This window comes from Callithrix jacchus, chromosome 6, assembly GCF_049354715.1.
Source record: "Callithrix jacchus isolate 240 chromosome 6, calJac240_pri, whole genome shotgun sequence".
Classification (NCBI taxonomy): Eukaryota; Metazoa; Chordata; class Mammalia; order Primates; family Cebidae; genus Callithrix; species Callithrix jacchus.
Window position 1 is genome coordinate 100645868 of NC_133507.1, and position 25089 is coordinate 100670956.

Below are 25089 nucleotides of genomic sequence, written 5' to 3' on the forward strand. Positions count from 1 at the left end.
GTACTATGTTGAATAGCAATGGTGAGAGAGGGCACCCTTGTATAGTGCCGGTTTTCAAAGGGAATGCTTCCAGTTATTGCCCATTCAGTTTGATATTGGCTGTGGGTTTGTCATAAATAGCTTTTATTATTTTGAGATATGTTCCATTGATACCTAGTTTATTGAGAGTTTTTAGCATAAAGGGCTGTTGAATTTTGTTGAAGGCCTTTTCTGCATCTGTTGAGATAATCATGTTGTTTTTGTTATTGGTTTTGTTTATGTGATGGATTATGTTTATAGATTTGCATATGTTGACCAGCTTTGCATCCCTGGGATGAAGCCGACTTAATCATGATGGATAAGCTTTTTGATGTGCTATTGCATTTGGTTTGCCAGTATTTTATTGAAGATTTTTGGATCTATGTTTATCATGGATTTTGGCCTGAAATTTTCTTTTGTAGTTGTGTCTCTGCCAGGTTTTGGTTTCAGGATGGTGTTGGTATAATTTAATGATTTGGGAAGGATTCCTTTTTTTTGTATTGTTTTGAATAGTTTCAGAAGGATTGGTACCAGTTCCTCTTTGTACACCTGGTAGAATTCGGCTATGAACCCATCTGGACCTGGACTTTTTTTGGTTGCTAGGCTATGAATTGCTGTCTTCAGACCTTATTACTGGTCTATTCAGGGATTCTACTTCTTCCAGGTTTAATCTTGGGAGGGGGTAAGTGTCCAGGAATTTATCCATTTCTTCTAGATGTACTGGTTTATGTGCATAGAGTTGTTTGTAGTAATCTCTGATGGTAGTTTGTATTTCTGTGGAATTGGTGGTAGTATCCCCTTTATCACTTTTTTATTGCATCAATTCAATTCTTCTCTCTCTCTCTCTTTTTTTTTTTTGAGACGGAGTTTTGCTCTTGTTACCCAGGCTGGAGTGCAATGGCGCGATCTCGGCTCACTGCAACCTCCACCCCCTGGGTTCAGGCATTTCTCCTGCCTCAGCCTCCTGAGTAGCTGGGATTACAGGCATGCGCCACCATGCCCAGCTAATTTTTTGTAATTTTTAGTAGAGATGGGGTTTCACCATGTTGACCAGGATGGTCTTGATCTGTTGACCTTGTGATCCACCTGCCTCGGCCTCCCAAAGTGCTGGGATTACAGGCTTGAGCCACTGCACCCAGCCTCTTTTTTTTTTAATTAGTCTGGCTAGTGATCTATTTTGTTGATTTTTTTCAAAGAACTAGCTCCTGGATTTATTGATTTTTTGAAGGGTTTTTTGTGTCTTTTTCTCCTCCAGTTCTGCTCTGATCTTAGGTATTTCTTGTCTTCTGCTAGCTTTTGAATGTGCTTGATCTTTCTTATCTAGTTTTCAAAATTATGACAATAGGGTGTTGATTTTAGTCTTTCCTGGCTTCTCATGTGGGCATTTAATGGTTAATTTTCCCCAGACACTGCTTTATATGTATCCCAGAGATTCTTGTACATTGTGTATTTATTCTTGCTGGTTTTGAATAACATCTTTATTTCTGCCTTCATTTTGTCATTTATCCAGTAGTCATTCAGGAGCAGGTTGTTCAGTTTCCATGTAGTTGTGTGGTTTTGAGTGAGCTTCTTAATTCTGAGTTCTAATATGATTGCACTGTGGTCTGAGAGACTGGTTGTTGTTATTTCCAGTTTTGTGCATTTGCTGAGGAGTAATTTACTTCCAATTATGTGGTATATTTTAGAGTGTGACATGGTGCTGAGAAGAATATATATTCTATGGATTTGGTGTGAAGAGTTCTGTAGATGTCTATTAGGTCCACTCCCTCCAGATCTGTGTTAGAGTGTTGGATATTCTTGTAAATTTTCCGTCTCATTGATCTGTCTAATATTAATAGTGAAGTGTTAAAGTCTCCCACTATTATTTTGTGGGAGTCTAAGTCTCTTTGTACGTTATTAAGAATTTGCTTTATGTATCTGGGTGCTCCTGTCTTGGATGCATATATATTTAGGATAGTTATCTCTTCTTGTTGCATTGATCCTTTTACCATTATGTAGTACTCTTCTTTGTCACATTTGATCTTTGTTAGTTTAAACAAAGTCCGTTTTGTCAGAGACTAGGACCGCAACCTCTGCTTTTTTTTTTTTTTGGCTTGGTTGATCTTCCTCCATACTTTTATTTTGATCCTATGTGTGTCTTTGCACATGAGATGGGTCTCCTGAATACAGGACACTGGTGGGTCTTGACTTTTTATCCAACTTACCAGTCTGTGTCTTTTGACTGGGGCATTTAGACTGTTTACATTTAATGTTAATATTGTTATTTGTGAATTTGATCCTTCCATTTTTATACTAGCTGGTTGTTTTGCCCATTAGTTGATGCAGTTTCTTCATTATGTCAATGGTCTTTACCATTGGTATGTTTTTGCAGTTACTGTTACTTCTTGTTCCTTTCCATGTTTAGTGCTTCCATCAGGAGCTCTTTTAAGGCAGGCCTGGTGGCGACAAAATCTCTAAGCAAATACGTGTCCATAAAGGATTTTATTTCTCCTTCACTTATGAAGCTTAGTTTAGCTGGATATAAAATTCTCGGTTGGAAGTTATTTTGTTTAAGGATGTTGAATATTGGCCCCCACTCTTTTCTGGCTGGTAGGGTTTCTGCCGAGAGTTCTGCTGTGAGTCTGATGGGCTTTGCTTTATGGCTAACCTGACCTTTCTCTCTGACTGCCCTTAGCATTTCTTTTTCTTCATTTCAACCCTGATGAATATTACAATTAATGTGCCTTGGGGTTGCTCTTCTTGAGGAATATCTTTGTGGTGTTCTCTGTATTTTCTGGATTTGAATGATGGTCTGCCTTGCTAGGTTGGGGAAGTTCTCCTGGATAATATTTTGAAGAGTGTTTTCCAGCTTGGATTCATTCTACTCATCACATTCAGGTACACTGATCAAACATAGATTGGGTCTTTTCACATAATATCATATTTCTTGGTGGCTTTCTTTCTTTTTGCTCTTTCTTCCCTAATCTTGCCTTTTCATTTTATTTCATTGAGTTTATCTTCAATCTCTGATATCCTTTCTTCTGCTTGATCAGTTCCGCTATTGAAACTTGTGTATGCTTTACAACGCACATTCTTGTGCTGTGTTTTTCAGCTCCATCAAGTCATTTGTGTTCTTCTCTAAGGTTAGCAGTTCATCTAACCTTTTTTCAAGGTTCTTAGTTTCCCTGCATTGGGTTAGAACATGTTCCTTTAGCTCAGAGAAGTTTGTTTTTACCCACCTTCTGAAGCCTGCTTCTGTTAATTCATCAAATGCATTCCCCATCCTGTTTTCTTGCCCTGCTGGTGACAAGCTGTGATTCCTTGGAGGAGGAGAGGTGTTCTGGTTTTTGCTGATTTCATCCTTTGTGCACTTTTTCCCATCTTCATGAATTTGTCTACCTTGGTCTTTGAAGTTGTTGACTTTCAGATGGGGTCTCTGAGTGGACGTCCTTTTTGTTGATGATGAAGTTATTTCTTTCTGTTTTTTAGTTTTCCTTCTAACAGTCAGGCCCCTCCACTGCAGGACTGCTGGAGTCCACTGCAGACCTGGCTTGCCTGGAAGTCACCCACGGGGGTTGCAGAACAGCGAGGATTGCTGCCTGGTCTTTCCTCTTGTAGCTTCATCCCAGAAGCGTACCTGCCAGATGTCAGCCAGAGCTCTCCTGTATGAGGTGTCTTTTTGGATATATGGGGGTCAGAGTGTTGCTTGAGGAGGCAGTCTGTTCTTATCAGAGCTTAAGTGCTGTGCTGGGAGCTCCATTGCTCCCTTTAGGGCTGCTGGGCAGGGACGTTTAAGTCTGCTTAAGTGGAACTCACAACTGCCCCTTTTCCTAGGTGCTCTGTCCTGGGAAGACAGGGTTTTACTTATAAATCCCTGATGTGCTGCTGCCTTTTTTCTGAGATGCCATGCTCAGCTAGGAGGGAGTTTAATCACAGTCTGCCTGTAGAGGTGCTGCTGGAGCTGCTGCAGGCTCTGTGTAAACTTCTTGAGCTTTTGTTTACACAGGTAAAGTTAGAACTGCCTTGGCAATGGTAGAAACCTTTCCTCCCACTGAGCTCGACTGTCTGGGTCGAGTTCAAGCTGCTGCACTGACTGCAAAACTCTCAAGCCAGGTCCTTGTGGGGATAGGAGCTGCCGAGCCAGATCACTTGGCTCCCTACCTTCAGCTCCCCTTATTTCAGTGTAGTGGGAAGTTCTGTCTTGCAGGCTTTCCAGGCACCAGCCAAAATGGCCACCCAGATTTGTGCTGAGAACCTGCAGTGCTGGCTGAAACTGGCAGCTCGGATTTGTGCTGGAAACCTGTGGCTTTTATTGGCTTGGTGGAAATCTCCTGGTCTGTGGGCTGTAAAGACCTTAGGAGAAGCACAGGATCTGAATCGGAGTGCTGGAGTGGCTGGAAATGTCCCTGATGTCCTTTATTGGGTGGGGGGGGGGGGCTCCTCTAGCTAGTTGCACTTCCTGGGTGAAGCAGCATCCCACCCTGCCTCAGTCTGCCCTCCTTGGGCTACACCCACTGTCCAACCAGTCCCATTGAGATACGCCTGGTACCTTGATTGGAAATGTGAAGATCACTCACCATCTGCATCATTCTCACTGGGAACTGTGCCTCAGAGTTGTTCCTATTTGGCCTTCTTGGTGGACTCCCACATATTTTCTTTATCTATTCATCTGTCAATGGACACTTAGGGTGTTTCAAAATCTTGTCTACTGTGAACAGTGCTGCAACATGGGAATACAGGTATCTCTTTGATATACTGATTTCTTTTCTTTTGGTGATATACATAGCAGTAGGATTGCTGGATTATATAGTTGTTCTATTTTTAGCTCTCTGAGGAATCTGTAAAATGTTCTCCATGGTGGTTGTATTAGTTTACATTCCCACCCATAGTGTATGAGAGTTCCTTTTCCCTCACAACCTTGTCAGCATTTGTTATTGCTTGTCTTTATAATAAAAGTTATTTTAACTTGGATGAGATGATATCTTGGACTTATTACTATTATTATTATTATTATTATTATTATTGAGACAGGGTGTTTCCCAGTCTGGAGTATAGTGGCAAAATCTCAGCTCAATGCAAATTACACCTTCCAGGTTCAAGTAATTCTAGATATAGTTTCTAGTTTCTACCCCAGCCTCCTTAGTAGCTGGGTTACAGGTGTATGTCACCACACATGGCCGATTTTTGTATTTTTAGTTGAGACAAGGCTTTGCCATGTTGGCCAGATGGTCTCAAACTCCTGATCTCAAGTGATCCACCTGCTTCAGCATCCTGAAGTGCCTGGATTACAGGCGTGAGCCCCACTGCATGCAGACTCTCATATTACTTTTGATTTGCATTTCTCTGATTATCAGTGATGTTGAACACCTTTTCTTATACCTGTATGCCATCTATATGTCTCTCTTTGAGAAATGCCTATTCAGATTTTTTGCTGATTAATCAAATTATTAGATTTTTTTCTTATAGAATATTTTGAGCTCCTTATATATTCTGGTTATTAGTTCCTTGTCAGATGGGTAGTTTGCAAATATATTCTCCCTTTGTATGGGTTTTCTCTTCACTTTGTTGATCATTACCTGTGCTCTGCAGAAATGTTTAACTTGATGTAATCTCATTTGTCCATTTTTGTTTTAGTTGTCTGTGCTTGTTGGTATGACTCAAGAAATCATTGACCAGTCCTAAAGAATTCTAGGATGGAGATTCTCTGTCTTAGCGCATTTCCCCAAAGTTTTCTTTTAGTAGTTTCATAGTTTGACATCTTAGAATTAAGTCTCTAATACATTTGACTTGACTTTTGTGTATGGCAAGTGATAAGGGTCTCGTTTCATTCTTTTGAACATGGATATCCAGTTTTTCACAGCAACATTTATTGAAGAGACTGTCTTTTCCCTATATATGTTCTTGACACTTTTGTTGAAAACGAATTTATTGTAAGTATATAGATTTGTTTCTGGGTTCACTATTCGGTTCTGTTGGTCTGTTAGTCTGTTTTTATGCCAGTACCATGCTGTTTTGGTCACAATAACTATATAGTACAATTTGAAGTCAGATAATGTGATTCTTCCAGTTTTGTCCTTTTTGTATAGGATGCCTTTGGCATTTCTGGGTCTTTTGTGGCTTCATATAAATGTTAGGGTATATATATTTCTGTAAAGAACATTATTGGTATATTGCATTGAATCTGTAGATTGCTTTGGGTATATGGACATTTTAACAATTTGGTTCTTCCAATCCAGAAAAAGGGATTACCTTTCCATTTTTTGTGTTTCCCTTTCAATTTGGTTTATCTATATTTTATAGTTTTCACTGTAGAGATCATACTTCTTTGGTTAATTTCTAGGTTAATTTATTAATTTTGTTTTATTTGTAACTATTGTAAATGAAATTACTTTCTTGATTTCTTTTTCAGATTATTTGCTGTTGGTATATAGAAATATTATGGAATTTTGTATGTTGATGTTGTATCCTGAAACTTTACTGAACTTGTTTATCAGCTCTCACAGTTTTTGGTTGAGTCATTAGGTTTTTCCAAATACAAAATCATATCATCTGCAAACAAGGATAATTTGACTTCTGCATTGTTAATTGGATACTCTGTATTTCTTTCTCTTGTCTAATTGCTCTAGCTAAGACTTCCAATATTGTGTTGACACAGTGGTATAAGTGGGCATTCTTTATGTTCCTGGTTTTAGAGAAATGGCTTTCAGATTTTCCCATTCTGTATGATACTAGCTATGGATCTGTTATATGTGGCTTTTATTATCTTGAAGTATGTTCCATTCATACCCAGTTTATTGAGTATTTTAATCATAAAGAGATTTTGAACTTTTCAACTTAGCATCAATTGAAATACTCGTATGGTTCTTGTCCTTCATGCTATTGATATGATCTATCATGTTGATTGATTTGTGTATTTCAAGTTATCCTTTCATCCCAGGAATACATCTCACTTGTTCATGATGAATTATATTTTTAATGTATTGTTGAATTGGGTTCTTTACAATGTATTATTAGGTTGTTTATTTGAAATTATTATACTCTTTTATGTAGATGCTTATAGCTATAAACTTTTCTCTAAGTACTGCTTTTACAACATTCCATAAGTTTTGGTATGTTGTGTTTCCATGATTTGCTTCAAGAATTTTTTTAAATTTGCCTCATAATTTCTTCATCAATCCACTGGCCATTCAGAAACATATTATTTAATAATCCATGTTATGGCATAGTTTTCAAATTCCTCTTCTTATTTATTTCTAGTCTTATTTTATTGTGGTCAGAAAAGATACTTGATACTGTTTTATTTTTTGAATTTTTAAAGGCATGTTTTGTGGCCTAATGCATGGTCTATCCTTGAGAATGATTCATGTTCTGAGGAGAATAATGTGTATTCTACAGCCATTGGATGAAACATTCTATATATATTAATTAGGTCCACTTGGGCTATACTCAGATAAATATCAGTGTTTCTTTGTTGATTTTTGTCTGGATGATCTGTCTAATGCTAAAACTCAAGTGTTTAAATCTTTATTACCGTTTTGGGGTCTATCTCTTTATCTTTAATAATATTTGATTTATATATCTGGGTTCTCCAGTTTTGGGCACATACATATTTTCAATTGTTATATCCTGTTGCTGAATTGACCCCTTTATTATTGCATAATGACCTTCTTTGTTCTTTTATGGTTTTTGTCTTGAAATCCATTTCATCCCATATAAGCATATCTACTCGATATGTTTTAGATATCTGTCCCTGCCAAAATCCCATGGTGAACTCTATTCCCCAGTGCTGGAGTTAGGGCCTGGTAGAAGGTGTTTGGATCATGGGGGAAGATCCCTCATGACTTGTTACTGTCTTCATGATACTGAGTGAGTTCTTGGAAGATCTGGTTATTTAAAAGTGTGTGGTATTTCACCTCCACTCTGTCTTGCTTAAAAGCTCCCTAAAACCTCCCTAAAAGCAGATGCTACTATGCTTCTGGTATAGCATGCAGAACCATGAGCCAATTAAACCACTGTTCTTATAAATTAACCAGTATCAGGTATTTCTTTATAGCAATTCAAGAATGGCCTTTATAGCAATTCAAGAATGCTTTATAGCAGTTTAAGAAAATTGGTACCATGGAGTCAGGTATTGCTATAAAGACACCTGAAAATTTGGTCCTGGGTGATAGGCAGAGGTTGGAAGAGTTTGGAGGGCTCAGAAGAAGATAGGGAGATGAGGGAAAGTTTGGATTTTTATAGAGACTGGTTAAATGGCTGTAACCAAAATGTCTGATAATGATATGGATAGTGAAGATCAGGCTGCTAGGGTCTCATATGGAAATGAGGAGCTTATTGAGAACCAGAGCAAATGTCACATATGTTAGGCCTTAGTAATGTTCTTGGCTGTATGGCATTTATGCCCTATGGATCTGTGGAAATTTGAACTTAAGAGTGATGATTTAGAGTATTGTGTGTAACGTTTCTAAGCAACAAAATATTCAAGAAGTGATCCGACTGCTTCTAACGACCTACACTTAGATGTGGGGGCAAAGAAATACCTTAAACTTGGAATACAAATTTAAAAGGAAAGTAGAGTGTAAAAGTTTGTAAAATTTGCAAGCTTACCATGTGGCTGAGAAAGAAAAAGCTTTCTCAGAAGAGGATTTCAAGTGCGCTGTGTAACAACTACTTGCTAGAGATCTTTGCATATCTAAAAGAGAGCCAAGTGCTAATATCCAAGGCAATGGGAAAACAGCTTTGAAGTCATTTTAGAAACCTTCACAAAACTCCTCCCACCACAGGCCTGGAAGCCTAGGAAGGAAGGAGGTTCCCTGGGCCACCCAAAGCCCTGTTGCCCTGTGCAGCCTTAGACCAATGCTCCCCATATTCTGACAACTCCAGCTCTAGCCTCAGCTCAAAGAGGCCCAGTATATAGCTCAAGCTGACACTTTGGAGAATGCAGGCCATAAGGCTTTTGGCAGCTTCTATGTGATTGTATGCCTGTAGGCACACAGAATGCAAGAATAAAGAAGGTTGAGGAACATCTGCCTAGATTTCAGAAGATGTATGAGAAAGCCTGGGTGCCCAGGCAGAAGCTTGCTACAGGGGCAGAGCCATCATAGAGAACCTCTGCCAGGGTAGTGCCAAAGGGAATGTGGAGTTGGAGCCCACAGGCCGAGTCCTCAGTGGGCACTGCCTAGTGGAGCTGTGAGAAGGGGGCCACTCTCCTCCAGGTCCCAGAATGGCAGATTCACTTGCGGCTTGAACCCTGTACCTGGAAAAGCTGCAGGCAGTCAGCAGCCTGAGAGAGCAGTCACAGGGACTCAGCTTTGTAAAGCCACAGGAGTGGAAGTGCCCAAGGCCGTAGGAGCCCAGTTTTTGAACCACCATGCCCTGCATGTGAGACATGGAGTCAAAGGAGACTCTTGGAATTTTGAAATTTAATGACTGCCCTGCTCAGTTTCAAATTTGCATAGGACCTGTGACCACTTTCTTTTTTTTTTAATTATACTTTACATTCTGGGGTACATGTGCAGAACACGCAGGTTTGTTACATAGGTATATACATGCCATGTTGGTTTTCTGCACTCATCAACCTGTCATCTACATTAGGTATTTCTCTTAATGCTTTCCTTCCCCTATCTCCTACCCGCTGAGAGATCCCAGTGTATGATGTTTGCCTCCCTGTGTCTGTGTGTTCTTTTTTTTTTTTTGAGAGAAAGAAAGAGAAAAAAAGGAATGAAGAAGAGGAAAAAAGAGGAAGAGGAGGAGGAGAGAGAATGGGAGTGTTGTTTAGTTGCCCAGGCTAGAATGCAGTCTAAAAATGGGTATTGAAAACCTCCCTTAAACCATCAATTGTGCTTAATAATGGCCAACCAATATTTCATTTAAACCTGTGAGTAGGTGTGATGTGGTACTGATAAGAGTGCATATCTTGTGTGTTTTAAGTGGAGAGTTCTATAAATGTTTATTAAGTTTACTTGTTCCAGATCTGAGTTCAAGTCCTAGATTTCCTTGTTAATTTTCTGTCTCATTGATCTATCTAATATTGATGTTGAAGTCTCCCACTACTACTGTGTGGGAGTCCTAGTCTCTTTACAAGTCTTATGTATCCTGTATTGGGTGGGTACACATCCAGGATCATCAGCTCTTCTTGTTGCATTGATCCTTTTACCATTATGTCCTCTTTTGATCTTTGTTGCTTTAAAATTCATTCCATCAGAGGCGAGAATTGCAACCTCTTCTTTTTATTTATTTATTTTTGTTCTCCATTTGGTTGACAAATCTTTCTCCATTCCTTTGTTTTGACTCTTTATGTATCCTTGCATGTAAGATGGGTCTGGATGCAGCATACCGATGGGTTTTGGCTGTATCTTTTGATTGGGGGATTTAGTCAATTTAAATTTAAGATTATTGCCATTTGATGTTAGCTGGCTATTTTGCCCATTAGTTGATATAAATTCTTCATTATGTTGATACTCTTTACTTTTTAGTATATTTTTAGAAAGGCTAATACTGGTTCTTCCTTTCTATGTGTAATGCTTCTTTCAGAAGCTCTTATAAAGCAGGCCTGGTGGTAATGAAATCTCTGAGTACTTGCTTATTCACAAAAGATTTTATTTTTCCTTCAATTGTAAAGCTTAGTTTGGCTGGGTGTGAAATTCTGGGTTGAAAGTTCTTTTCTTTAAGGATGTTGAATATCAGCCCCCACTCTCTTCTGGCTTGTAGGGTTTCTGCTGAGAGATCTGCTGTGAATCTGATAGGCTTCCCTTTGTGGGTAACCTGACCTTTCTCTCTGGCTGCCCTTAGTATTTTCTCCTTCATTTCAACCCTGGTGAATCTAATGATTACATGCCTTGGGGTTGCTCTTCTTGAGGAATATCTTTGTGGTGTTCTTTGTATTACCTGGAGTTGAATATTGTCCTGCCTTGCTAGGTTAGAAAAGTTTTCCTGAACAATATCATGAAGAGTGTTTTCCAGCTTGGATTCATTCTCTTTGTCACATTCAGGTACACCTATGAAATGTAGGTTAGGTCTTTTCACATAGTCCCATATTTCTTGGAGACTTTGCTCATTTCTTTTTATCCTTTTTACTCTATTCTTGTCTTCTCATTTCATTTCATTAAGTTGGTCTTGGACCTCTGATATCCTTTCTTCTGCTTGATCAATCTGGCTATTCAAACTAGTGCATATTTAGCTAAGTTTTTGTGTTGTGTTTTTCAACTCCATTAGTTCATTTATATTCCTTACTATATTATCTATTCTTGTTAGCATTTCATCAAACCTTTTTTCAAAGTTCTTAGTTTCTTTGCATTGGGTTAGAACAAGTTCCTTCAACTCCCAGAAGTTTCTTATCATCCACCTTCTGAAGCCTGCCTCTACTAATGGAACACAGTCTTTCTCCATCAGCCTTTGTTCCATTGCTGATGAGGAACTGTAATCCCCTGTAGAGGGAGAGGCATTCTGATTTTGGGTATTCTCAGCCTTTTTAGGCTGGTTTCTTCCCTTCGTTATAAATTTATCCATCTGTCGTGTTTGTAATTACCACCTTTCTAATTAGGTTTCTGAATGGAGGTCCAATTTATTGATTCCCAGTGCCGGATTCTGAGCAACCCACTGTGCTGGCTAAAACAGCAGTGCTAAGATTGATGGTGCTTTTCTGACTCTGCACCAAAAACTGACATGCCAAGGCACCAGCAAAACCACTGCCCCGGCCACAAGAGTCGCGGTGGCAACCCGTGGGGCTCCTCTGCTGGGAATCTCCTGGTCCGTGAGCAACAAAAATTCACCTAAAACTGTGGTGTCCTCTCGTTTTCTGTGCTTTCACTGGGAGCCACAATCCCGAGCTGCTAAGAATCAGCCATCTTGGATCTCTCTTGTGTGTTCTTATTGTTCAACTCCCACTTATGAGTGAGAATATGTGGTGTTTGGTTTTCTGTTCTTGTGTTAGTTTACTGAAAATGATGGTTTACAGCCTCATTCATGTCACTGCAAAGGATGTGAACTCATCTTTTTAATGGCTGCATAGTACTCTATTGTGTATATGTGCCATATTTTCTTTATCCAGTCATTACTGATGGGCATTTGGGTTGGTTCCAAGTCTTCTGCATAAATGTCTTCTTTTGAGAAGTGTCTGTTCATATCCTTTGCCTATCTTTTGATGGGGTTGCTTGTTTGTTTTGCAATTCTGTTTAAGTTCTTTGTAGATTCTGGATATTAACCCTTTGTCAGATGGATACATTGCAGAAATTTTCTTCCATTCTGTAGGTTGCCTGTTCTTTCTGATGATAGTTTCTTTTGCTGTATAGAAGCTTTAATTAGATCCCATTTGTCAATTTTCGATTTTGTTGCCAATGCTTTTGGTGTTTTAGTTATCAAGTCTTTGGCCATGCCTATGTCCTGAATGGTACTGCATAGGTTTTCTTCTAGGGTTTTTATGGTTTTATGTCTAATGTTTACACCTTTAATCCATCTTGAGCCAATTTTTATATAAGGTGTGAGGAAGTGATCCAGTTTCAGCTTTCTGCATATAGCTAGCCAGTTTTCCCAACACCATTTATTAAATAGGGAATCCTTCCCCATTGCTTGTTTTTGTCAGATTTGTCAAAGAGCAGATAGTTGTAGATGTGTGGTGTTATTTTTTTTTATTTTATTTTTTTAATTTTTTATTGGATTTTAGGTTTTGGGGTACATGAACATAGCATGCAAGACAGTTGCGTAGGTACACACATGGCAGTGTGCTTTGCTTTTCTTCTCCCCTTCACCCACATTTGGCATTTCTCCCCAGGCTATCCCTCCCCACCTCCCCCTCCCACTGGCCCTCCCCTTTTCCCCCCAATAGACCCCAGTGTTTAGTACTCCCCTTTCTGTGTCCATGTGTTCTCATTTTTCATCACCCACCTATGAGTGAGAATATGCGGTGTTTCATTTTCTGTTCTTGTGTCAGTTTGCTGAGGATGATGAGGCCTCTCTTGTATTCCATTGGTCTATGTGCCTAATTTTTTTTGTGCCAGTACCATGCTGTTTGGTTACTTCAGCCTTGTAGTGTAGTTTGAAGTCCAAAATTTCCTCCTCTTTAGTCGTCTACACATACAGAACCAGAAGCTCTGCTGATGGAGTCTATCAGTCTGTCTTTTGTCAAAGTTTCCAAATGATTCTGATGCATGCAAAAGTTGGCAAACCACTGATACACAGTGTATATTCCTGTCTTAATCCATTTGCGCTACTATATGACAAATAACTATAACAGAATAACTATACTAGGTACTTGATGAAGAAAAAAAAAATTATTTGCCACTGTTTTGGAAACAGGAAAGTCCAAGATTATAGTTCCAGCATTTGATGAGGGCCTTTTTGCTACATCTTACCATTGTGGAAGGCAGAAGGGCAAGAGAGCAAATATTTCACAAGCTTTTCTTTTAATGGTGTTAATCCATTCATGAGGGCAGAGGCTTTGTGATCTAAACACCTCCAATTGGGTCCCACCTCTCAACACTGTTGAATTGGTAATTACATTTCAAATATATTAATTTTGGAGGGGAAAAAAGCATATATTTGGAGGAGAAAAATGTATGAAGCTACATTTGTTATAGTCCCAATATAAATATCAATAAAAATTATTTTTATTCACAAAACATTCCCATTTGAATATTATACTATCACCCTTACAATGAGATGTAAAACTATTAGAATATTCACAAACTGAGCAAGTTTTACAAGATGAAGTGTGTAAGTATGGGTAGGAACTGCAGGTAACAGTTGACAGATTATTTTAGTATCTCCCTGACTTGTTAAAACAGGATAAACCTAATTTAGGAATCTGCCCATCCTTTATTCTGCCTTTTCATTTGGGGAGAAATAGAGGGAGAGAATATTTGGGAAATAAAGTTGAAATTTTATCTGAGACTCACTGGGTAGAAATTTATGCCTAAGTACATCTTAAATGTGAGTGATGAAATGTGTGAGCAGAGAAAGTTTTAAGACTCTTACAAGCTAAGTAGAAAATTTAACATAGGGAATTGCATCAAGCCTGAAAATGGCCCAGGAAATTGAATAAATAAGAAATTTACAAATGGCCTTTCCAATAACCAAAAACTGAATCTAAGGAGATTATATTTTTTCATCTATATGTACATACAATTATTTCTATTGATGACGTGTTCTGCAATGTTAGGCAAAACCAAGCAAAGGTTTTCTGTGCCATCCCCACATGAACGAATGGAGAGTTAATTGAAGACTAGCAGGCTATTATTGCCTTTTCTCTGTTTAACTTCAGAATAAGAAATCTTTCTTCAAACCTGTGTCATGAGACTTCACTTATTTTTAGTTTGCTATTATTCTCATCATCCCAAAAGGAATTATAATTTTGTTTTGTGTATCTTTAAGAAATAAATACCCATGTGCATTGCCTATGTTTATTGTGAACAGTTCTCTCGCCAGAGACAGATAAAACTGAAACATGTTAGGTTGATGGCAGGAAAATACAAAATGATAGAAAGTATAGTTATTTCTCTTTTTCTCTTTCCAGTATTTCTTTATTTAGGATGGTTATCTTCTGTGTTAAATTTGTAATTTTTTTCACCAAGGTATAAGGTGGTTTTGTATATAAGTAAAAATAAATAGCTAGAATTAGAGCGTTCTTAATGTTTTGAATATGTAGGCTTCATTTTAATTTATTAAATATTACCATTTTTAACCATTTATTGAATATGCTGTGTGAGGCTTTCTGAATCCTTGATAAGAAAAACCCATTTTATACTTATGTATATAGTATGTACATTTATTTAAGGTATATGAAATGATGTGAGTATGTAAATTATGATGGTTTAGTATGTGAAAGATGTCACTTTAAGAGTACTCTTTCAGAATCATGTGATTTTGTTTTCATTATGGCATAAAACTACGGTACCAGAAAGGCAGCAAAAATTTCAGAACAAGCAGACCAGATGAAAATGAAGGGAATGGAAGAAAGAGGAAGGGAGGAAGAGAGGGAAGAAAAGAAAGCTTGAAGAAAAAGAGTAAAATGATTTAAACATTTAAAATTTTTGAAAAATAAATCATAAAGTGTAAAGAGAGTGAAATAATAGAATTAATTTAAAAAGGCCATGCCACATTTGAAACAAAAATGATAATATAAATCAAATTGTGTTCTTGAAAACAATAAAATCTAGACTAATTAGGAGAAGACAAGGAAGAAAGAACAGAAACAAAAAATTAGGGAGGAAATGAAAAAGTGTCACAGATACAGAGGAAATTTAAAAATTAAACAATTCACCACTTTCTCCAAATCAATTCAAAAGCTGAATATAATCGATGAGATTCTAAGAAAATGCAAATTGCTAAATTCAACAGATGAAATAACAGAAAACATAAACAGATCAATTGCATGAGACAAATATATTCAAAAAAAAAGACCACCACCTCTTCACTACTTCATCTCTAGTATTGGGCAAAGGAACACAAACCAGAGGTTTTTACAGGTAAGTCTTATGAATATTTCAAGGAATTGATCCTGATATTGCTATTTAAACTGGTTAATAGCACTGAGAGCAAAGGAAATATTCTAAACTATTTCAAAAATCTAACATGTCTTTGATATCAATAGCAGACATATTAGTACAAAGAAAGAAAACTAATTTTAGAATATTTATTTTAAAGTGTCACCAAGAAATGAACTTCAGCAAAAAAACAAAAATGAAAACACAGTTAGGAAATGCAATAGAAAACTGGGGTTTGTTTCTAGAAAAAAGAATGATTTAATATTAAGAAATATGTGCATATAACCTATATTACATTATAAGACAAACACTAACAATATGTATACATAAAACTACTATAAAAACATATAGCAAAGCTAGATTGATGGTCAAAAGGCATGTTGGAAAATATTTTTTTTAACTTTTAGGTTTAGGGGTACATGTGAAATTTTATTACAAAGGTGAACTTGTGTCACGGGTGTTTGTTGTACAAGATTATTTCATCACCCAGGTATCAAGCCCATTACCCAATACTTACCTTTTTTGTTCCTCTCCCTCCTCCCACTCTCCACCCTCAGGTGGATCTCAGTGTCTTTTTTACCTTTCTTTGTGTTCATGAGTTTTCATCACTTAGCTCCCACTTGTAGTGAGAACATGTGATATTTCTGTTTCTGCATTAGTTTGCTAAGGATAATGGCCTTCTGCTCCTGCAAAAGACATGATCTCATTCTTTCTTGTGGTCACATAGTATGCCATGGTGTATATGTGCCACAATTTTTTTAATCCAGTTTGTCACTGATGGGCATTTAGGTTCATTTAATGTCTTTTCTATTATGAATAGTGCTGCAATGAACACTCATGTGCATGCATCTTTATAGTAGAATGATTTATATTCCTCTGGGTATATACCCAGTTATGGGATTGCTGGATTGAATGACAGTTCTGCTTTTAGCTCTTTAAGGAATCACCATACTGCCTTCCATAATTGTTGAACTAATTTACACTCCCACCAACAGTGTATATAATGTTTCCTTTTCTCCACAACCTTGCCAGAATTTATTAATGGATTTTTTTTTTTTTGAGACAGGGTCTTGCTCTGTTGCCCAAGCTGAAGTGCAGCAGTGTAATCTTGGTTCACTGCAGCCTCAACCTCCTAGGCCAAGCAAGCCTCCCATCTTAGCCTTACAAGTAGCTGGGACTACCAGCGTATGCCACCACAACTGGCTAATTTTGTATTTTTTGGGGAGATTGGGTTTCCCTATGTTGCGCGGGCTGGTCTTGAACTCCTTAGCTCAACAGATGTGTCTGTCTTAACCTCCCAAGGTGCTGGTATTATAGGTATCATCCACAGTGTATGTTCTTGCCTTTTTAATAATACCCATTCTCACCAGTGTGAGATGGTACCTCATTGTGGTTTTACTTGCATTGTTCTAATGATCAGTGATACTGAGCTTTTTTTCATGTGCTTCTTGGCCACATGTACATCTTCCTTTGAAAAGTGTCTGCTCATGCCCTTTGCCCACTTTTTAATGGTGTTAAAATATTGTATTATAATCACTTAATGTTAAATAAAATAGTATTAGATTGATGCAAATATAATTTATTTTTGTCACAAAAAGTAATGGCAGAAATCATAATTACTTTTGCACCAACCTAATAATTGATGGATGCTTCCATTTTGTTACCAAGCTCAGGCTCATCTGCTCACCACTTGCAATGCCAATGACAAAGAAGAAGCACCATGAAAGAAATTGACTTTATTTACCAAAGCTAGCAGTGGGGGAATGGTCCATGCTCCTGTCTTAAAGAAACCATTTAAGAATTCTGTGTTGAGTGTAGGTATTTAAAAAGGGGAAGCATGGTATGAAGGGCATGCAAGAGTAGTGAGGAGGTACTAGTCTATATGGCTTGTTCTGATGACTTATCTTCAGTTATTGCCCCATATGGTGAATAGGCTGGTGCCATCTTGGTTATGAGCAATCTTTAGATGTATAAAAATTCCATTGCTGCCTGGATTGTTCAAGATTTAGTGTCTGAAACTTCTAAGCAAACACATAATTAAATAAGGAAAACATTGTGCGAATGGGTACCTAGTGGTAAGAAAGAACATATAAAATACTATCTTATCATTAACAAGAATCAAGCACCAAAGAGGAAGGAAAGGCAAAGAAAGAAAAAGAAAAAAAAAATAGGATAATTGTTTATAACTGTACTAATTAATAGTGGAACATTGAAAAATTTGTCACTGCATTGAGAAAACTTAAAGCAGGTCTATTGCCATCATTACTATTATTTAACTTTTTTATAACTAGTCAATGTAAATACACAGAAATCTATATTTATATGTGTATACCTTTTTGTTAAGGAAGAGGCCAAATTCTCATTTTAAAAATGACGAGATCATGTAACTGGAATAACCAAGTGTTTCAATTTAACACTATCAGGGACTAAATAAACTCATATAAATAGGTACAAAACTGTTATACTTAGCTTTCTTATTTATAAAGACCTCTCATAAATAGAGATCTCTATGTTTATAATAGTAAACACATGTAAATAAATCACAGAAATAAGAGACCTAGAGAAAAGAAAACTCAACACACATCAGTTGTTTTTACTGTGTAACTAACCAACTCAAAACTTAATGGCTTCATAAAACAATAGCATATTTCCTCCTGTTTTTGTTTTTTGGTAGTTTGGGTCCTGCTGAGCTGGAGCAGCTCAATTCTGCTCCATGTAGTGTTGGTTTCTTCTAGGTATCTCTATGGTCTCTCATCCTCCAGGATGCTAGCCTGGAATACTATTTCTATTTCTGTTAAAACACATTACAAATATATAGTAATAAAAACTTTTGATTTTGGCACAGTGTCAGCCAGCAGATATATGAAACAGGTAAAGATTTCATAAAATTTATTAAAATAAAGCTTCCACTTAAAATTAATGAGAAATATATGAATTAATAAACAGTAATTAGACAACTGAAACCCAAATAAAAATAAAATAATGCTAGATCTTGATAATATTTATTATATCACACTCTCAAAAAATTGAGGACAACATGGATGAATTTAATTTATAATCTTGGAGTAGAAAGTGGTTTTTCTTTAAAAAAATCCAGAATTTATAAAAAAAAAGACAGTGTATAAATTTGTGATTATATAAACATTTTAAATGTATGCATGAAAAAAGAAATACCAGAAGTAAGTCAAAGTACTAAAGTCAAACTGAGAAACACATAAAGAGAAATTTGGAATTGGCAGGTAAAATGCCAGAAACCCAGTAGGAAATAGAATAGACCACACATATGACTCTGGAGGTAGAAATACTTAAGGTAAAATATAATATAAATGTATAAAATAATTCACTCACAATTGAAGTATGCTCATCCAAAAATAAATTCAACTCTTATATCAACAAACCACCAAAAATAAATAAAATATTCAGAGGGGTTGAGCCCAAGAGTTTAGAGACCAGCCTGGGAAACGTGACAAAACACCATCTCTACCAAAAGAAAGAAAGAAGAGAGAAAGAGAGAGAGAGAGAGAGAGAGAGAGAGAGAGAGAGAGAGAGAGAGAGAGAGAGAAGAAAGAAAGAAAGAAAGAAAGAAAGAAAGAAAGAAAGAAAGAAAGAAAGAAAGAAAGGAAAGAAGGAAGGAAGGAAGGAAGGAAGGAAGGAAGGAAGGAAAGAAAGAAAGAAAGAAAGAAAGAAAGAAAGAAAGAAAGAAAGAAAGAAAGAAAGAAGGAAAGAAAGAAAGAAAAAATTAGCTAGGTGAGGTGGTGAGTGCTTGTGGTCCCAGCTACTCAGGTGGCTGAAGTGGGATGAGGACCTGAGCCCAAGAAGTTGAAGCTGCAGTGATTTGAGATCACTGCAGGTAGGAGTGAGACTCTTTCTCAAAACAAAAACAAACAAGCAAAGAAAACCCCCCAAAGTATCTGATAATGATAGAAGTATTCTTTATTTCTTATTTCTGCTTTTTTAAAAATGATGTATTCTCAGACATTCTCTACTAGTTAGAACCTATCAGTTCCACACTTACATCCTACTCTAAAAATACTAATAGAAATAAAACATTTTTTTTCTAGTTATGTTAGCAAAAGTCCTAGTCATGATTATCACTGAACGAGGGTGGTCATGTGGTCACTGCTGCTATAATTGCTGTGTTAATGTGGTGGAACCCTCATGGAACTATTGCGACTCCAATGTTATCCAAGCCACATGGAGACCTGTAGAATGAGACAGTTCACAAGAAAAATTAAGTCTTGTTACAGATGAAGTTTCAAGCTTCTCTGAGAAAAATATTAAAGCTCTGAGAAATAAATCCTGTTGCAGAAAGACACAGGATAACAGGTAAAAAAGAGTAGCATTAAAGTTATGCTCATAACCTGGTCTGTCCTATATTACTGCTGTCTTGGGACAAATCTGTTATTTCCTCTGATCTCAGGTTTCCCCACTTGTATAAAATGGAGATAATAATATGTATCTCACAGTATCACTGAACGAAGTTTGTGTAGAAAGGATTCATCATATTTTTGGAATCATAGCTTTCGCTTCATATTTGTTAGTTCCCTTACATATGCCTAGTCTGTGCTCTTTACTGCCCCATGCTATTCTGACCTTTTTCTTAACTTAGAGTGCTTGCTGACATGCTCGCTTTCCATTTTCTATCCCAGCAGTTGTCTTTATTTGAAATACTTTCGAATTTTTATTTTCCAAACTAAAGTTCATTCCACACCAGGCAACTTCACAGTGGACAGCCTCTGTACTCTGTACAAATGATAATGAACAAAGAATTCCTGAGGTCAGAACCACAGGTACTGCAGGAGTGAGCCCCTGTGGCTGTTAGTGTAAGTATTAGATCAGAACTGACTGTGACCCATGTTGAATGCGTAGATGACAGTTGGGATTTAATATTGTCCTTTGCAAATGACTTGTGGTAGCCGTAATCCTGAAAACAGCCATGGACAAATCTGATGACTATCCTTCTAGTGGATGGAGGCAAAGGATCCTGAATTTAGGGGTTATCTAGCTACAGAAGTCCAAGGGGTCCAAGAAGAAATGTACTGGCCCAAGTAATGAGTACTAATGAAGAAAGAGGCTGAGATTAATCAGAAACTATTTCAGAATATGCAAGTGATTATTGTAACAACACAAAAACCCTGTAAACATATTTTCATTAAGAACTGAAGTCAACATCTTCTCTGTTATCATGATAACCAATTCTATTAGGAAGCGTATTTTCATGCTTTTGTGTTAAAGTAGCCTGATGAGGCAAAAATAATTTAGCTGCTTGTTCCAAGAAATTCTTGTTCCTTTGAACCAACTAAACAACTTACTTAACCAATTTAATAGTTTTCCTCATCAAGAATCACTTGCAAGAACCTCACTTCACTGCAACAATTAATTCAAAGTTACCAGGTCATATACTCTGTCTCCTTAACCTCAACCAGTTTCTAATTTTACAAGTCTTACCTTAAAGTCACCCAGCCCAGCCCACATACCCTGTAAAATCCAGTTCCCAATTATCCTATTTTGAGACATTATTGAGAATTGATCAAGGTGATGGTCTCTTCTATGGCATAATTTTGCTTGAATAAAAATTTTGCCGGAGGTCTCTGGGGAGGTGACAGTTATATCAATAAATACATAGTGGGAGATACGCAGAAGGAGCCTGATGTTAAAATCAAATGTTGGCAGTTAACTTCCTAATGGCTGCTACAGGTCATCAACTTTACTTAAATGACAATACTTTTTAGAGTCTTTTGATGTGCTCTTTTCTTTATATGAATGAGAAAATTGACAGGGAGGATGTTAACAGTCGTCAACATTGATACATGTAATTAAAGAAAAAGCAGGGAGTAGAATGATTTCCCAACTGTCAAACTTAATATTCTATTAAAATAATGCCTATCTCTGAATGTCTCTTTATCTATCTATCTATCTATCTATCTATCTATCTATCTATCTATCTACATCTGTGTATGTATATGTATATATTTTAAAGTATAAACATATTTTAAAGTATGTCTCTAAATTATGCTATGAAATTATGAAATTCTATATGTTGTTTGAAGCACTTTTAAAATGATACAACAGATAAAAATGTTACCAGAATACAATCCATTTATTTTAGGGATTGGAGTGCAATTTTCCAAACGTAACCTGACAATAAGAATGACTTAGAATTCATACTGAAATTGTATATGCTTGGCTCCTCTTGATCTACTGAATATTTTTACAAGAGATGCCTAAGAATTTGCTGTTTTATTAAGTTGTCAGACTTTTTTTTTTTAATCTAAGGTAAGTATGGGAAATAATGCATTCTAGGTCTGTGGCTCACATACCTGGTTGCACTTTTGAATGACCTGAAAAATATTTTTAAAAATTACCAATGCCTGGTCATATCCTAGATCAACTAAACTATTTTTGGGAGAGAACCAAGCATGTATTTGTTGATATTGTACCAAGTTATGCTAATGTGCACAGGGCTGAGACCCAGCATATCAAACCAGAGTTTTCTCATTTATGTACATACATATCTTAGTAAAACACATATCCTAATTCAGTGGATCTGCAGTAGGGTCTGAAATTATGAATTTCTAATAAATTCCCAGGTGAGGCCAAAGCTGCTGTTTACAGACCGTACAAAGGGGTTAGTTAGAACAATGATTTTCTGAGTATGGTCTCCAGACCAACAGTATCAGCAGCCCCTGGGAACTTGTTAAAATAGAAGTCCCTGGACCCCCATCCTAACCTATTCAGTCAGAACCTTCAGGGCTCTTGCCTTGCCTTTATGACAGCCCTCTTTCCGATGAGCTTGTAGCAACAGAAGATTCACTGTAATTTATTTGAAACACTGAACTTCTACCAGTAATTTTGTTTGAGTAAGAAGTTCTGAAAATAACAATTAATACATAACATTAGTTTTGTTGGTAGATAATTGAAGACCTCACATTTCCAGGAAAATTATGAATTTGGAATCAGAAAACCATATTTTAAATTGTAACTCAATTTCCTCTTAGTTATGTGAACTTGGGTGAATCATAACCCAGAGCTTCAGAATTTTTTAACTAAAAAAATTTTTTTTAAATAAGTACATTTTTTACCTACTTTACATGTTAGCTATGAGGAACCAAAATGTTATTATTATAGATAGCAGAAATATATACCTGGTGATGATGAATGAGGTGGATAAAGAAATAGAAATCTTAAACTTGGTTCCAGCTTCAGAGAATGTTGAATTTATTCACGAATAACAAACACTAAGAAAAGCAAAAAGTTGTTGGAAAGAGCAAAAGAAGAGATGGTAACATTTACAGCGAACTCATTTGGTGCTTTAAATATGACATTTCATTTTTCTGCCATACTAATAAATTCCAAGTGAAGAAATTAAGACAGCACAGAAAATAAGTTAATAACCTTTGGAGCCATTTTAAAGGGCTTTTGCATCAGAAAACCTAAGTTTGAGTGAGACTGTTGCTGGCTATGGACCATTGATTAAAATTCTCTGACTCAATACATATCCAGCAATAAAGAAATAACATCTGCCCTATGAAACACTTGGTATCCATAAATTTTAACAGGATGTGACATTGCTTTAAAAATTTCAAAGATTTTAACAATATAACTCTTGTAAAATAACATGAGATGTATAGAGTTTAATAATTTTAACATTTTGCTAAATTCACTTCAATTTCTCTGAATTATCCATGTAGCAGAGGTATACCGAATGGTAGAATATTTACACATATTCAAACTTCATTTCCATAAATTTTCATTTAAGTAATTGTTTTTTATGAATGTTATTTATTCAATAAATATTTAGCGAACTCTGAGTACAATTATGTTGATTTTTTTGTGTCATTGCTATTTCACTGTTATTTTATAGAAAAGAATTCATCTACCTAGTGCTGATTTTATGAGTGACTTTTATGTTTCTATCATATTTTATATATCCTGAGTTTCGTTTTACTGGCCTTTGAGGGAAGGCTCACTCTCTTTCTCTATCTGCTTTTCATGTTTTTAGGGTTTTGCAGTTGTTCCTACCAAGCCTCCCATGGCTCCCAGTTGAGAACAGGGCCTCAGTTAGATGGCTCAGTTCCTACTCCACGTTGGCACTGCTGCTGTTACAGTGGCCAGGCCTGCACTTATGTCTCTGTCCTGCTACTTCTGAGGAAGGCAGGCAGGTTGCCATGCAGTGGTTGGCAGAAACATTTTTCAGCTCTATCTTTATGAGAAAATGTCCTTTATCATGTCTTGCTTTTAATACAGTAATCCTGTCTTCATTTTTCTTCACCTTTTATGGGGAACTTTTTCCTTCTAATGCCATCTGAGTCAAATTCTCAATTGCTTCTGCCTGCTTAAAAATCTAGAGCCCACTTATCCACAGCCTTGCCAGCATTGTGGAAGACACTGTGGCAATTCCTAAGGATTTACAACCAGAAATACCATTTGACCCAATAATCCCATTACTGGGTATGTATCCAAAGGATTAGAAATAATCATTCTTCTATAAAGACACATGCACACATATGTTTATTGCAGCATTTAAAATAGCAAAGACGTGAAACCAACCCAAATGCCCATCAATGACAGAATGGATAAAGAAAGTGTGGCACATACACCATGGAATACTATGCAGCCATAAAAACGAATGAAATCATGTCCTTTGCAGAGATATGGATGGAGCTTGAAGCTGTCATTCTCAGCAAATGAACACAGGAAGAGAAAACCAAACACCACATGTTCTCACTCTTAACTGGGGCCTGTTGGGGGAGAGGGTATGGGGGGAAAGGGGAGGGAGTGCATTAGGACAAATACTTAATGCATGTGGGGCTTAAAGCCTAGATGACTGGTTGATGGGTGCAGCAAACCACCACAGCACATATATAACAAACCAGCACATTAGGCACATGTAGCCCAGAACTTAGTATAATAAAATTTAAAACAAGAAAAAAGAAATCTAGAGCCCAGAAAGGGATAATGGCTTCGATTCTGCTGTTTTGTTTTCTAATTGTCAGATATTTTGTATTATACTGGCAGATCTTTTAAAATGTATCTTTTATCTCTTATTACTATATTTTCAGTGAAGAAGAATTGCCTCAGATTATAACTTTTAATGCCAGCTTAACCAGAACTGTGGTGTGGAATTTATGATTAGAATATTAGAGATATTCAGATTGAAGAAGTGAAGAAGCACTCACGTAAAAGGTCTTGATAGTACCTAAGTAGACAAAATTAGATCATTATGTTAATTATGAATGATCACATCAGTGCCTGTATTTGTGCTCTGTGTGCACTGAAGCAATGCATGCCCAACCTCAGTGATGCGGAGGCTGAGCCCATCCTTCCCTCTTCTTTTCCTGTTTGCCACTTCATTGCTTTCCTCATCTGTTGGACCCTGGGGAAGTGAGCTTGTTTGGTTTTCACAGTGCCTTTAAATTGGCCATTTTTCAGTTGAATTTCCCCCCAGCTGGCTGTGACGGAATCAGATCAACCTTTTGCAACTTGATGGATTGTTCTATATTCTATCATCAAGAAGGCTGAAAAAAGAGTGACAGCAAAGTTGCCAAGTTGCCTTTTCCTAAGGATATGTTCACTTGCTATATTCCCTTTCTATAAAAACTTACTCTCACTG